Raw genomic sequence first — 18,080 nt, 5'->3', positions numbered from 1 at the left:
TTTTTATAAGAGATCACGATTTCATTGCAATCGGTTTTATATAAGAGATCACAATTTGTTTTTCATAGAAGGTGTTCTATCACGATCTGTATAGCTTGTATGAATATCCTATTGCGATTTTCCTTCACGAGCTTTGTCCTAGGGAACAATATGTTCCATCGCGATTTGTTATCGCTTTAGCATTTATCTTTCAGCACTGTAAATCATTGTAATCATTTTCATTCATAAGTAATGATCGTTGCAGGATTTTGTATTCCTCAGTATAAATCATTATTGCTTACGCATTTAACTTTCAGTATTGTAAATCATAGTAATCGTTTGCATTCTTAAGTAATGATATTTGCAGGATTTTGTATTCCATAGTACATATCGTTATGCCTTAAGCATTTAACTTTCAGTACTGTAAATCGTTGTAATCGTTTGCATTCATAAGTAATGATCGTTGTAGGATTTTGTATTCTTTAGTATAAGTTGTTATCGCTTTAGCATTTAACTTTCTTTAGTGTAAGTTGTTGTAATCGTTTTTTTCATTCTTAAGTAATGATCTTTACCAGATTTTGTATTCCTTAGTATATATCGTTATGACTTTAGCATTTAACTTTCAGTACTGTAAATCGTTGTAATTGTTTGCATTCATAACTCATGATCGTTTAAAGATTTTGTATTCCTTAGTACAAATTGTTATTATAAATAATTTGAATGATACATTATGACATTCATTTATATGAGTATTTAGTTACAATACATCATGACCAATGGTTTGTCTTAGATACAATACATTACCATCATCGTCATTGAAGAAAACAAACATCATCATCAACATCAACCCACATTCAAATAGTGATGTGCTTCGAAACATACATCATCAATAGCAACACTTTCAGTTTACTCAGTGGCCTTCTCTAGTCACTGAGAACAATTGAAGGCAAATCTATCTACCAATGGAGGTCCTTATCTCTTTGCAAGTTTTTTTTCACGATGAATATTGGCAACATATAAAGGTATGGATCCCAACAGTCAGAGAAGATGCAGCTCGCACGACTAGCGTATTTGTCATGAAGTATATCGAAGATTAGACAAATATTTTTCTAAATGAAAAGTATGGTTTGTGAACGATTGAGAGTTTGACAGTAGGAATAGATCAAATAGATGGTCATCAACACCCACTTGTCTATCATGCAGAATATCTGTGTTTGTTTAGGTATGGTGGCAAAGATTGATGATGATTATGGTCGTTATATACTGCGTAAGCTTCAATATACTTCACGACAAATACGCCACAGTTGTATGTGTCATGAATATATCGATGTATCCACAGAAGATAATCACTATAATCATCATCAAAGATTATACAGATCTTTCAGCATGACATGAAACAACTACGAAATCAGCATCAAACACCATCCATCAAGCAAAGGTAGAAGAAAAACAAAAGAATAAAGAAGAAAGAAAAATACAAGGAAGAAGAAGAAGAAGAAGAAGAAGAAGATGAAGTCGTAAGAGAAAAAGAAGAAGTTGCTCTGCCGTAGAAAAGAAATAGGAAGAGAGGTTAAATAGATTAGGGATTTAGACCTAGACAACGGGTCGGGTCGGGTCACTCCCCCACCTAAACCCATCACACAAATCGAGATATTGTTCAGACTACAAATCTAGGTAACTTAATAAATACAAATATAGGTAACTTAATAAATACAAATATAGGTTACTTAATAAATACAAACTGACTTACAACCACAATACTTTAATTTTCAATATTTAATAATATTTGTCCAATTGTGATTTGTTGTTACGAGCTTTTTCAATGTGAACGATATATCCTATCGCAATTCACACAATGATTGATTCATAAATGACGGAAAAGAAAATAATAAACCAATTGACACGATGTTTAGATTGATACGTCATATCACGTTGACTAGTTTTATAATAGGCAGTTGAAATGACATTTTTTTATTTAATTAAAGAGCAATGCAATTAATTTGTACACAGTTTTTTAAAACAGGTGGTAGGTGAAACGACGTTTCCTTTATATATGAATGACACGTCAAACAAGTTCAACAGACTGTCCATTAGCTTTTCTTTACAATGACTTATCCGTGAAATGAATATATAACCTTCTTCATCGCAAAGGGGGTATCAATATCGACGTAGTAGATGATGATGGATATACGTCCAGCGATGGCGCCAAAGAAGACGATGACAACTAGACGGTCAGCGATGGCGGCGAAAGAGATGACCACATCTACACGACCATCGATGGCGATTTAGGCATATATTTTCTAAACCTCGTGACTAGTTTCAACAACAATTGCTTTTTTATGGCGTATATTCAATTTGTGTTGTGTACTATAGAAAGCAATTTCAATGTTGAATACTGAATATTATGCTCATGTCAGTGGGACATCCACAAAAAAAGGTAGGCGACAATGCTATAAAGAGCTCCAAGAGAACATCAATCGGATGCAAGATGAATTTGCAGAAGGGAACACTATCAGTAATTTTGTACGTATGAAACCACTATCAGTTATATATTTACGTATGCCATGGGTATGTATATTAACAAGTTCATATTTGTTGCAAACAAACTATATTTGATTTCATCAATTATATTTAAAGCAACGCAACAAGCAATACTAGACGCATCGTCACCCCTTATTTCATGGTATATCTGTACTCTTATTGGTTTATTTTTTTTATGATTTACTCTTATTTCTTCGTGGTTTAATCTTACCATTATCACTCTTTCGTTCAACCGACTTACATCCGCTGAAAGCCATATACCATTGGATTTTAAGATGAACAACCATGTTGGGGTAACGATGATCACTGCGGAGACTTTTGGACAAGTGAAAAGGTAAGTGAACAAACCTCTTGTCTAAGGTTTAGGCCTAACATTCCTAACACGATTTGTCTATTGGTTTCTAATATATTGTATCCATTTGCAGATATTGATTTCTACACTCTGGCAAACTGCTGAGCATTGGGTCTTATACGTGATGGATTTACAGAAAAAACAACTATGGTGCTACAACTCATTGGACTTTCACACTGGTGTACAACGTGACGTTATGCATTTGGTAAGTCTCTGTCCATAGGTGTATTATATCTTTTATGGTGGCCCAAATTTTACTATATTCTACATTAACCACAGACAGGATTCCTAAAAGACATTTTGGGTATTGACATTGGCGAGTGGATCTTGCTCTGTGCTGACCATGCTCATTTACAAAGTAATGGGGTCGATTATGGCGTATTCGTAATGAAGTATATTAAAGCAATATACAATGGACGAGAACTTGGTTTCGACGCTGTATGCTGTTTTATCCTGTGTTATTGGGGACTCAATTTATATATTGGTTTCACATTATATTTTTGTTGCAGGATGATATACTGGGATTCCGCAATGAACTATGCCAAAAATTGACTGAGTTTCTAAATGCGAAAGAGAAAAATAATCATCCAGCAAGAGTACTTACAAGAAAATGAACGACGCGATCCCCCGAGGACTAATATGATATACATAGATTTCTAACATGTGTTGTAGACTGTGTATACCAAATTTTGTATGCAAATTTTGTAAGACTGTATACAAATTATGTAAATCTCTCTGGGTTGAAATAAAATTTCAATTTTACTAAACATGCTTGTAAATCATTGTAATGCTTACCCTACGTAAATTAAAATTGCAAAATGGATTAGCGATGTGTGCGGTGAACAAATGCTTGTAATGTTTGCCCGTCGTAAATAAAAATCCTATAAGCGATAAGAGATGTGTGTTGTTCATAAATCATTATAATGCTCACCCTCTATGAATGAAAAGCGCAAAATGGATTAGCGATGTGTGCGGTAAACAAATGCTTGTAATGTTTGCCCTTTGTAAATGAAAATAGTTATAAGCGATAAGAGATATGTGTTGTTCAGAAATCGTTGTAATGCTCACCCTCTACGAATGAAAATCGCAAAATAGATTTACGATGTATGCGGTCAACAATGGCATGTAATGTTCACCCTTCGTAAATGAAAATGCTATAAGTGATAAGAGTTGTTTGATGTTCAAAATACATTATAATGCTCACCCTCCGTGAATGAAAATCGCAAAATAGATTTGTGATGTATGCGGTCAACAAAGGTTTGTAATGTTCGCCTGTCATAAATAAAAATAGTCCACAACGATAAGAGATGTTTGTTGTTCAGATTTAGGGTAATGCTCACCCTCCGTGAATGAAAATCGCAAAATAGATTTGCGATGTATGCGGTCAACAAAGGCTTGTAATGTTTGCCCTTCGTAAAAGAAAATCCTACAAGCGATAAGTGATGTGTGCTATTCAGAATACGTTGTAATGCTCACCCTCCGTGAATGAAAATCACAAAATAGATTTGCGATGTATGCTGTCAACAAATGCGTGTAATGTTTGTCCTTTGTAAATGAACATAGTCTACAGTGATAAGAGATGTTTGCTGTTCAAAAATCATTGTATTGCTCACACTCTGTGAATGAAAATTGCAAAATTGATTTGTGATGTATGCAGTCAACAAAGACTTGCAATGTTCGCCCTTCGTAAATGAAAATTCTATAAGCAATAAGAGATGTGTACTCATGCAAAAACTTTCATAAGCGGTTTAGGGTTTTGGGTTTAGGGTTTAGTGTTTAGGTTTTAGGAATTAGGGTTTGGATAGTAGGGTTTATGTTTTGGGTCTAGGGTTTAGGTAGCAGGGTTTAGGGTTTAGGTAGTAGTGTTTAGGGTTTAGGGTTTATGGTTTTGGGTTTAGGTAGTAGGGTTAAGGTTTATAGTTTAGGATTTAGGGTTTTGGGTTTTGGGTTTTGGGTTTAGTGTTTAGGTTTTAGGTTTTAGGAATTAGGGTTTGGATAGTAGGGTTTAGGTTTTGGGTCTACGGTTTAGGTAGCAGGGTTTAGGGTTTAGGTAATAGGGTTTATGGTTTATGGTTTTGGGTTTAGGTAGTAGGGTTAAGGTTTATAGTTTAGGATTTAGGATTTTGGATTTTGGGTTTAGGGTTTAGGTTTTAGGTTTTAGGAATTAGGGTTTGGATAGTAGGGTTTAGGTTTTGGGTCTAGGGTTTAGGTAGCAGGATTTAGTGTTTAGGGTTTATGGTTTATGGTTTTGGGTTTAGGTAGTAGGATTTATGGTTTAGGGTATAGATAGTATGGTTTAGGTTTATGGTTTAGGATTTAGGGTTTAGGGTTTAGATAGTATGCATTTATGGTTTTGGTAGTAGGGTTCAGTGTTTAGGGTTTAGATAGTAGGGTTTAGGGTTTAGGGTTTAGTGTCTAGGATTTTGGGATTAGGGTTCAGCGTTTAGTGTTTAGGGTTTTAGGTTTTAAGAAGTGACTGCGACAACGATATATCAATCGTTGTCTTTGCGAACAATAGCGATACATAATATCTCGATTTGATGAGCTTTGTGTTTTAGGCTTTTGGGTTTTGCGTTTAGGTATTGGGGTTTAGTGTTTAGAGTGATGGGTTTTGTCTATGTGAACGATATATCCTGTCACAGTTGCAAATCGATATCGCTGCAACGATTTGTCCTATCGCAATTTGTTTTGATGAGCTTTGTCCAAGTTAAGAATTTTTCTATCACGATTTACATAATGACATATAAAAGACCAAAAAGAGTTTAAATGTCAAATCCAAACAAGATGTGCTATCATGATTTGACTGCTACATCTTATCGCGTTGATTAGTTTTGTAAAAGGTAGATGAAATGACATTTTTAATTCAATTAATGTCGAATGCAATTTATTGGCTTGCGCTTTTTTAAAACTGGCATTATTTTTTTAAAACTGGCGGTTAGTGAAACGATTTTTCCTTTATATATGAATGACATGTCGCATAAGTTCTAGATGGTATGGGTTTGCTTTGTTTCATGAACAAGGAACCGACAAACCGATGATTCCTTTATAAATGACGTGTTCATGAATCGAACATATAACCTGCTTCATCGTAATTATGGTATCGATATCGATTTCTAACAAATTTTATATACTCTACAACACAATCATGTATAAAAAAATTTGTAAGATTATGTATACAAATTATGTAAATATCTCTAGGTCAAGATTTTTGGTGGAGGAAATTGGATTTAGGGTTTAGGGTCACGATCTTTGTCTATGTGAACGATATAGCCTATCACAATTTACAATTTCATGCTAATTTAATTCATAGTTGCAAATTGATTTCGCTGCTACGATTTGTCTGATCGCGATTTATGTTGACGAGCTTTGTCTAGTTAACGATTTTCCTATCGTGATTTACACAATCACATATAAAAGACACAAAAGATGATGAAAAACAAATCCAAACGAGACCTGCTATCATGATTTGATTGATTTGTCCTATCACTTTGATTAGTTTTGTATAAGAAAGATGAAATGACATTTTTGAACTTCATTACTGCGCAATGCAATTTATTGGCTCTCATTTATGGTAATTGGCATTATTTGTTTGAATACTAGCGGTCTATGAAATGACATTTTCTTCATATATGAATGACACGTCGCACAAGTATTGGATGGTGTGATTATCCTCTGCTTTGTGAACGAGGAATAGAAAAATCGAGGGTTCCTTTATAAACCTCATGTTCGTGAATCGAACATATAACCAGCTTCATCGCAAACAGGGTATCGATATCGATGAGGGAGATGACGACAGCTACACAACCAATGATGGCGATTCAGGGGTATATTGTCTAAACATCATGTCCATTTTCTTCACAATTCCTCTCTTTTATGCTGTTTATGCGATTTGTGTTGTGTACTGTATAATGGAATTCATTATTGTTTATTGAATATTCTGCTAATGTTAGTGGAACATCCACCAAAAAAGTTAGGCAAAAACTCAACAAATCACTCCAAGACAACATCAATCGGCTGCAAGATGAATTCGCAGAAGGGAACACTATCAGTAATTTTGTTCGTATGAAATTACTATCAGTTATCTATTTACGTATGCCAAGGGTATGCACATTAACAAGTTCATATTTGTTGCAAATAGACTATATCCAATTTCGTCAAGTATATTAAAAGCAATGCAACAAGCAAAAGTAGAAGCATCATCAGCCCTTATTTCATGGTATATCGGTTCTCTTTTATGTTTATTTTGGTTTTGAATTACTCTTGTTGCTTCATGTTTTACCATTGCTATTATCACTGTTTCGGTCAATAGAGTATCGTACATCGATTGCCATACTCTATTGGATTTCAAGATGGACTACCATACTGGGTTAACGATGATCATTGTGGAGACTTTTGGTCAAGTGAAAAAGTAAGTGAACAAATCTCTTGTGAAAGGTTACGACATAACAATCCTAACACCATTTGTATGATCGATTTGCAGATATTGATTCTCACACTCTGGCAATCTGAAAAGCATTGGGTCTTATACATGATGGATTTACATGAAAAACAACTATGGTGTTACAATTCGTTGGACTTACACAGTGTTTTGCAGCATGACATTTCGCATTTCGTAAGATTCCATCTATAAGGGTATTGTATCATGTACGGTGGTAAAGAATTTACTTTCTTTTGCATTAATCATAGGCCGGTTTCGTCAAAGACATGTTGAGAGTTGACATTAGCGAGTGGATCTTTCGCTTTGCACACCATGATCCTTTACAAAATAATGGCATCGATTATGGCGTATTTGTAATGAAGTATATTGAAGCGATATACAATGGTCGAGAACCTTATTTCGACACTGTATGCTCTTTATTACCCTCTGTTATTGGGGACTCAATGTATATATTGGTGCCACATTACATTTTTGTTGCAGGTTGATATGCTTGTATTCCACACAGAACTATGCGGAAAATTGATGATGTTTCTAATTGCGGAAGAGAAAATAACTCAGCCAACAAGAATGCCTAAAAGGCAACGAACCACGGGACCCCCCACGTAGGAGTAGTTTGATGTGCATCGACTTCCAGTAGATTTTATAGACTGTACAACCAACTTTTGTATAAACAATTCTTGTAGACTATGTATACAAATTATGTAAATATCACTAGGTTCAAATAAATAAAATTTCAATTTCACTAAATACGCCAATAAATTGGACTGTTATATAGTAAAAGAAAATCGTTGTTATGTTTGCCCTTAGTAACTGAAAATCGTTCAAGCGATTCGCGTTGTGTAAAATGGAAATGAGTTATTTTCTTGATCTTGACTTTATATAAGTGTACAAAAAATATTTGAAAAAATATTAATAAACGGTGAAATCGATTTGCGCAAGCAATCACAGTGCACCTTTACCACGATTTGTGCTCATGAACAGAGCGATTGCCATCCAGTTATGACCGACATAGACATTAATTGGTAAATCGTTATACCATCGTGATTTACAAAATGACATCTGGCTTTTAGACAACGAGCTTTGTCTAAGTGAATGATATGTACCATCGTGATTTACACAATGACCTATAAAGGCTACATGGTGTAGCGATTTGCTATTACGGGCAATGTCTATGTCATCGATTTTTTTTAATCGCTTTTACGGGCGATTGAGAAAGATGGTTTAAGGATTTCAGGTTTTGCTTCAATGATAAAAAATGAGTTAGATTCTTGAATACAAACGATTTCGTTCGGAAATAAAAACAAAGACATATTGTTGTCGTCGTAACTTGGTAACTACAAATCCACATGATTTACGTGAATTACATGATTTACAACCACATTCGTATATAAAAAATATTAGTAGTTGGTTACAATGTCTATGAGCAGCTGAGGATACGTCCTCTCCAAGTAAAGGAGCTCAGTAGTAATGGCATCCCACTGCACCTTATTTCTCAGTAAACGAGCTATGTTGTTTTGTTAAACTCTTAACAAATTCAACAATATGGAAATTGGGTCATGCAAAGAGGCATGACAACTAAGTTGATGGTAATACTTAAAAATAGTCCACACGCGATTCCTATGTTCCATAGCTCGCTTTCAAATTGATCTGAGACTGTCATGAAACAAAAAATATAAGACATTGCATTAAGTTTCACAAGAAATTCAAACATCCTCCCAACATTGATTACATACCAAAAGACTTGTAAAACCGAAGCTATCATTCTGGGAAATTTGGTCGGGAGAATCGAAGGTTACAATGTTGGAAATTACGTCTGTAGGGTATTGTTGCATGTTGAAAATTACACAAGTTAGATATTGATAAGCTTCACGTAATGCAATTTACATGGGAAGCAATGTAATGTCTTACATACCAGTTCATGTGAAGGGCTTTGTTGCTTTTGATTAGAGGTTGGTTGTTTCTTAGACCTTTTCTTGCCAACCAATTCTAGTGCACCCTTTGCCCTTCGATGACTGCGATCAGTGGCAGGTTTTCCTTTGATACCCTTCGCTCGATGAATATTTCCATCATAATCAACAACGTTCATTACTGACTTGTTGAAGATAATGTTTACGCTTCGGTGCAACTTCGCAGGAGTGTCAAGGGAAGCATGATTTTCACCTATGTTATCTAATCCCATTATCTTGTACTGGTATTCATGAGCTACAACGGACTGATGGTGAATTAATTGCACATTTTCAAGTAACCCCCTTGACGCTTTTCTCATGCATACATAGGCTTCTTTACTTTTCGATGTCAAATCTGCAACATGCATAAATGACCTACACAGTTGTTGGTAATGGGAGGCTATGCAACACTTCTCATCAACACCAGATTGACTGACATTATCCATATCCAGCAGTTCAATCTTTGCTTGTCTCCTCCATCTTCACATTAAATATGACTCAAGTATTTCTTGTATCTTCTCTTGATTAAGTGCTTTTAATGCATAATGCATAAAATACCTTTGAATTCATACATTTTGCACGTACATTCAACTTTTTCATTGTTAACATTGTATGTGACATGTGCTTCTTGCCTTTTCTGATGCTCTTCGCCCTCCCATAAAATATGGTATTTGTACATATTCTCGGTTTGCACGAGTCCTTCTATGTTGCAATTCATGACATGTATAACCTCTTTCTTAATCCATTCAAATACAGTTAGTATATACAGATCTGCAGGTCGCATCAATATTTTCATGACCAAAGTTATAGGATGTGTATTGAATCATTTCACATCTTATTCAAGCTCATTTTGTCTTAGACCGTCTATAAATAATTCATATTATTCCATGAAGCAAAACATTGTTAAACATGAATACAGAGTTTTCTTCAGCATGGCATGCATCGATTCGGCTCTTTATGTACTTATCATACCTGCACAAAAGTATTGTCTTCCATATGTCAATGCCTACTTCTCTTTTTTTGTATATAAATTTTGTAACCACAGACAGTCTTCAAGGTCATATATCTGAATCATTTCCTCCCAATCTGACATAAAGGTGACCTCGTCTACGCTCTCAAGTACATACCTTGTAAACTTTTTGTCAAACCCTGTCTTCTGATTAAATATGTGTCCTATGTTCTTTGCTGCATTTTGAAAGATATGCCACAAACATAGGAATTGATGTGCATCTGGCCACACATGAAACACTGCAGCCGCAATTACGTGATCACCATCTGTAAGTACAACTTTAGGTTGCTTCCCATTTATTGCCTGTGTAAATACTCTGAACAACCACTCAAAGCTTTCCTTGGTCTAGTCATACAAAAAAGCGTTGCCTAATATACAACTCTATGAGTGATGGTTCACTCTGACAAACTGCGCAAATGGCCACTGTTTAGTATTAATCTTCATTGTCATATAAAAAACAAGCACATCATTGAAGCATTCATAATCTACTCTTGACTTTGAATCTGCTCAAAAGATATTCACAGCATATCCATCTTTATTCAGTTGCATTACACTGAAGAAATCATGGTCGATGCTTGATTTCTTCTGTAAGTAATCAACCAAAGAACATATTTCTCCATTCTTCATGTTATCTGTCCTCTTCCTTCTCAAGTGGTTTCTTAGATCCATAGGTGTGAATGACACATTCTTGCGACCACCATCTATGTGCACAAACAAATTGTATGTCTTCTTTGGTGCAATGTTGGCGCTATCAGCTTTTTCAGCTATTGCAGCATGTGCTACAGTTACTTTACGATGTGACCTTAACATAGAAGTCATAAATGAAGCAGATAAATCATGATTATAATCACTGATTAAAGTACAAACTACATATTTTCCATTCGGAAGTCTTCTTAACACCATTCTCGCTGGACATCCACATCTTGATTCTGACATGCTTCTTATTGGATTTCCAATTGATTTCTTTCAACTTTCCTTAGAACAAACATATGTCTTTCTCACGACACCCTGTGCATTTTTTGACCAAGAAAACCTTTTGACACTAAATCCAAATTTTAAGGCATAATCATTGTAACATTTATATGCAACATCCTCATTATTAAACTACATTCCTTCTACGAGAACAGAGTCAGGTGTACTATCATGTACATACCCACTGTCTGCACCTTTATCAAGTGTACTGTCAGAATCGTCTACCTCATTATCGAATTGCATTTCTTCTGTTGGAACATTCAAGTCAAGAGTGAATCCAATGTTTGCACCCTTGTTATCATATGCATCATTAGTGCACGTGTTCACTTCTTCAGGTGCGTCATTAATACATATGTTCACTTCTCCATGTCTTTCAAATGATTGAGATAGATCATCTTCATTATAACCAGATGATAAGCTCACCACTGTTATAAGCAAGATATCAATTTGTGTTAGCATGTGCATACGTTTACTACAATTTATTCAGGATGCATATAACAACAGATACTGATAAGGTTAAGCAAGTCAAAGAAATGATTTAATGAATCATAGTATAAAAGCAATTGCGGTTTGTAAAGAAATGACATGTCGTATATGTGTGTTGACAATAGCGCTTTTATTATATCTACAATGTTGTGAAACGAGTTCAATAGAAATCTCTAAATGAGCAGTGATTTGAATACGAAAATCACCACCGCAAATGCGTAAAACACTACAAGAAATCTAGGGATTAGTGATGACCTCAATCCGTCGCTAATCCATCACCAATTCGTCGCTAATCCATCACCAATCCGTCGTTAATCCATCACCAATCCGCCGCTAAATAGTTTAGCGACGGATAACTTCCATCACAACATTCTAGTCACTAATTAGCGATGAAAACTATCTATCGCAAGTTTCGTCGCTAATTTACAACAAATTAGCGAATGCTATGATTCATCACAAGGTCATTGTTAATATGCAGAGATTTGGTTTGGCGACAGATTTTAATTTGTCGCTAATTCCATCACTATTGTAGCGACAGATTAAAATTCGTCGCAAAAATATTGGTCGATTCGCTTTTGTGATGAATAAATATTCATCCCTAATCTGCCGCTAAATTAGACGTCGATATTAAATAGCGACAGATAATATTCATCATAAACAATAAAAAAAATTTTAAAAAATTATTTAAAACATAAATATCGAGAAAAAAATTCTCGTGATACAATTTATATTTCCTTTACAATTTATATTTCCTGTGTATAAAAAACAAAGTACACATAAAAATACATATAAAAAACAACTAAAACAATTTATCGATCCACTATAATCCTTGCCAAGTTCTAATTATTTACAAGTGAACATTTACAAAGTTTTTTTTTTTAAACAATAAGAAGGTACAATAAATTTAACACATGAATCTAATCATCACCAAGATTTTGTGCGTCATCTTCTTCATTGTCTCGATCTGCCCCTTCAGCTCCTCTACGCTGATTATCTCCAGCTTCCGACAAGAGAAAAGAAAGGTTAGTATTGATAAACAAAATATAATGAAATAAATTATATGCAATGCACCTAAGTTAAGGCAATCAAAGCAACATAAGTGAATTACACATAATCTAGCTAGCAATAAAGTGAAGGATATCAATAGAATTCATATGTGTTTTAGGGCTGACATAAAAAATTCATAATGATTCAATTATTCAAATATGTGTTCTAATCATGCATATACTATCTTAAAATCTAACGACATAAAAAAAATCACATGAAACTTTCATACTTGAGAGGCACATGCAAACGAAGTTCTCCTGCCCCAAAAAAAGTTGTACAACTCATTACGGACAACGTCAAAAATTGCTTCATATAAATAGTCACGCATTGTGTCCTTAACAAGTTGAAGGACACCATCCCAAGAATTAGGCGGGTCAGTTAGATGCTTGGAGTTGATGCTGACAGGAGAAGTCTGAGAGCCTAGACTGGAGGAGGCAATGACTGGTGAGGTGTTCATTTTACTCCCAAACCCAAACACACATCCCTTTTTGGGTTCACCTGTTGCAGTCACCCATGCTGCAGGATCAAAAGGAAGATTCTGAGTGAAGTGATCGCCATATCGCTCTACCATCTGTTGCTCGTATGACTCCTACAAAGTAATTGTTACAATATGGATTAATAATTAAGAATTATGATATTTATGATAACTTGTATATTACAATATTTATTAATATAATAAATACATATCGTTGTCGTTCTCGCCTTCTCTGATACAAACTCTCTCATGGTCTTATGTTTATGTGTTTCAACAAACACATCCTTGTATGACATAATGCCTCCTTTTTCTGATTCCTATAAAGTTAAATGATAAAAAAATTATTTAACAGGTATACAACAATACTTATAAAATTGACAATATATATATATTGATGAGTTACCATTTTCTTCAGGTGGCTCCCAAAAGTCCTAGATCCACCTATGTGTAGATGGGCATCAGGCATATTCGCTCGATTTTGTGCAGCCTTCGGTGAGCGATTTCGAAATTCATGCCTCACCCACTTGTCACACATTGCATCCCAAAGATCTGACCTGATAGTAGAAGGGCCATGACCCTTCCACTGCAGTGGATCATCTATCTTGCCATATGTTTTTCTTATTGCAGTCTTCATATTGTGCAGCATGTCTGCAAATCGATTGGTAGCCACCTTCTGCCACACCTTCATCGTGCCCTACTCTTTTATCATAATCGCAAAATGATTCGAAGCCTACAACTAATTTCAGAAAGTTAGTAGACATGACTATAACAAAAAATTAAATATGAAACATATTAACTATGAGAAATGATTGTATACCATGAATTAGGACCATAATCTGTCCTACACCTCCTTCAAGTACTCTTTCTACTGAGTGATCGGTCCTAGTAGATGTTGAACTAGTGAATGCCTAATCTCTCGTATTACGTCTTGTGGCTCAAACCTTATGCTGCACATAAATTGGTACACATTAATTATCAATATACAGTATTTATAAGATAAGTGAAAATAAAATACTTACGATCGATTATCGATATACACTATTTGAATGAGTCATTGTGTATCAGACTGAGAAGACTCTGCATCCAGTGTTGTCTCATGACTTGTATGAATAGCTGGTGTAGGTGGGTCATGTGCAGGCAAAGCATCATCTATAGAAAAATGAGTTACAAAATTCACACAATGCGCATTTAAACTAATCAAGTATATAATTAGTTAAATGATATACCTATCGAAGCAGCCCGTGAAGATAAAGGCTGAGACTGACTACCACTGGGTGCTCGACCACTATAACCTCTACGAACCATATTCTAACAAATAAAAAATATCATGCAATACATTCAAACATTGCAATAGCTTCAAATCATTTAAATAATTATAATACATTTCAATACATTTAAATCATTCACATCAAATATTGCAATACATTAAAACATAAGATATGACATCACTTGCTAATCATGGATAACTTATCCTTAACTTGCAATACAATTTGATCAATTACACAACTCTATATCATCATGGATACATAATCAAATCGAAAATAACTTCATGCAAGACATTCAAATATTGTAATATATTCAAATCATTCAAGTCATTGCAATACATTTCACTATATTCAAATCATAACTTTATACCTATCAAAGATACATAATCAAATCGAAAATAACTTCATGCAATACATTCAAACATTGCAATAGCTTCAAATCATTCAAATAATTGTAATACATTTCAATACATTTAAATCATTCACATCAAATATTGCAATACATTAAAACATAAGATATGACATCACTTGCTAATCATGGATAACTTATCCTTAACTTGCAATAGAATTTGATCAGTTACACAACTCTATATCATCATGGATACATAATAAAATCGAAAATAACTCCATGCAAGACATTCAAACATTGCAATACATTCAAATCATTCAAGTCATTGCAATACATTTCAATACATTCACATCATAACTCTATACCTATCGAAGATACATAATCAAATCAAAAATAACTTCATGCAATACATTCAAACATTGCAATACATTCAAGTCATTGCGATACATTTTAATACATTCAAATCATTCAAAGCATTCACATCAAATATTGCAATACATTAAAACATAAAATATGACATCACTTGCTAATCATGGATAACTTATCCTTAACTTGCAATATAATTTTATCAGTTACACAATTCTATATCATCATGGATACATAATCAAATAAAAAATAACTTCATGCAAGACATTCAAACATTGCAATACATTCAAGTCATTTCAATACATTCAAATCATTCACATCAAATATTGCAATACATTAAAACATAAGATATGACATCACTTGCTAATCATGGATAACTTATCCTTAACTTGCAATACAATTTGATCAGTTACACATCTATATATCATCATGGATACATAAGCAAATCGAAAATAACTTCATGCAAGGCATTCAAACATTGCAATACCTTCAAATCATTGTAATACATGCACAATGTTCTAAAAAATCTACTCTAACTCAGACAATACCCCACATATAGGTTTGTCTAACATATCATGGAATGCTAGGGGTATCAACTGTTGCATAATGATATGACAATAATGGATCTTCAACCCATATAATTGTCCCTCATCTATCTTTACAGCCCGAGAAATGTTAGAGATGTATCCATCTGGAAATCTCAACTGTCTCAACCATTGACATACCTGCTTTACTTGATCTGGTCCAAGCACGTACCTTGCCTTTGGATTCAGTACTTTGCCATTGTACTCTTTGAGTTCCAATTTTGGTCTTTTACATATTACTTTTAAATCAGATTATCCTTTATTTTTCCTTTCACATTCATTAGCATATTGAACACATTATTAAACACATTTTTTTTCACATGCACCACATCCAAATTATGTTGTATCAATAAGGTTGGCCAATATGGTAGTTTTCAAAATATAGATTTCTTTGTCTAATTGTGATTCTTCCTAAATCCAAGGAAGGGCATTGAACTACGAACATTTGTCAGTCCATATAGAAAGTATCATAATCGTCTTAAAATCTCTATGCCAGACAACCGTGTAGTTGGACCTTTCATTTCAGTTGTGCCTACTCAGAACATATTCTTTTATCGTCGGAACGGATGGTCGCTGGGTAGAAATCGACCGTGACAATCAAACCAGCACGACTTCCTTCCATGTGTTAATCTAAAAGATTTTATATCCTCCATGCAGTACAGACATGCCAACCTTCCATGTGTGCTCCAACTAGATAACATACCATATGCAGAAAAGTCACTGATTGTTCATAGAACAACAACCTTCATATTGAAGTTTTGTTTTTTGTGGGCATCGTACGTGAGAACACTGTCATTCCACAGTATTTTCAATTCATTAATCAATGGCCTTAAATATACATCAAGATTTTAGCTCGGAGAGATCGGACCAGGGATCAATAGAGACAAGAAAAGATTTTGATGTTTCATACACAAGCTTGAAGGAAGGTTGTATGGGGTGACAAATACTGGCCAACACGAGTATGGAGTTGATCTACCCTCAAATGGATTAAATCCATCTGTACATAAACTCAGCCTAACATTTCTCACTTCCATTGTGAAGGTCTGATGAGTATGATCAAAGTGCTTCCAAGCTTTTGCATCAACATGATGCATGATCTTGTCTTCATCATGTCGAACTTTATTTGTATGCTATCTCATGTGTTTAGTTGTTCTCAAAGACATATACAATCGTTGCAATTTAGAGGTGAGAGGAAAGTAGTAGAGCGACTTGTATGACACTTCTTTTGACCTTGTGCTACCATTGCCTCTTGTCTTTGGCTTGAATCGAGGATGCCCACATGACGAATATGATATGCTATTTTCTTGATCTTTAAAATACAACATGCAGTGATTTGGATAAGCATCTATCTTTTGATACCCCATACCTAAAGCGTTGACCATAACCTTTGCACGATAGAAATTTTGTGGCAATTTCTCATCTTTGGGCAATATGCTCTTCACAATAGAGCACAAACTGTCAAAACATGATTGACTCAAATTAAATTCAGACTTCAGATTCAGTAGTTGAAGAACTGCATACAAGATAGTATGACTCTCGCAACCATTCTAAAGTGGCTCATCAGCATCTCTAAGTAAATCATAAAATCTACTAGCTGCATCGTTTGATGTTTTTTTCTCTACCTCAGTTGGTACATCACTAGGACCCATAGCAAAACCCAGTTCTGATCCTGCGGCATCAAATATCAAATTCACATATGGATTATCGTGCACCACATCCACCCGTGCGTCAAAATTGTTCCTAAATTCTTCACCATGAAACGTCCAATTCTGATAATTACTCACAAAACCCTTCCTGTATAGGTGATGTCTGACGCCATAAGGTTCTACAAATTGATTGTTTTTACATATCATGTAGGGGCACCTAATCCGACCTGTGGGATCCACTGTATTGACACTTGCCATTGCAAATTCAATAAAACTGTCAACACCATCCATATATTCAAGTGATACCTCATTGTCAACTATCCTACGGTATATCCATTCACGGTTTGCAGTCATTTTATCGTATAATGTTATAGATATTATCCTAACCAGTTAAAAGAGAATCGTCAGAATGCTATGATAAAAAAAATATCCAATTTATCATGCATCCGTAGTAGATGTAATGATTTGATATATATCACATATATATATATATATAATATCATACAATCACAAGAACCATGATGCATGCATTGATTGCTTAATATTTTCATGTGCAAAACTATTCATTTGAAGCATGTTTAAAGCATTGATAACTTATCATTCATTTTCAAGTGCAAACTCATTC

This window comes from Nuphar pumila, chromosome 8 (assembly GCF_984573655.1).
Source record: "Nuphar pumila chromosome 8, dmNupPumi1.hap1.1, whole genome shotgun sequence".
Classification (NCBI taxonomy): Eukaryota; Viridiplantae; Streptophyta; class Magnoliopsida; order Nymphaeales; family Nymphaeaceae; genus Nuphar; species Nuphar pumila.
This window is presented reverse-complemented; position numbering follows the sequence as displayed.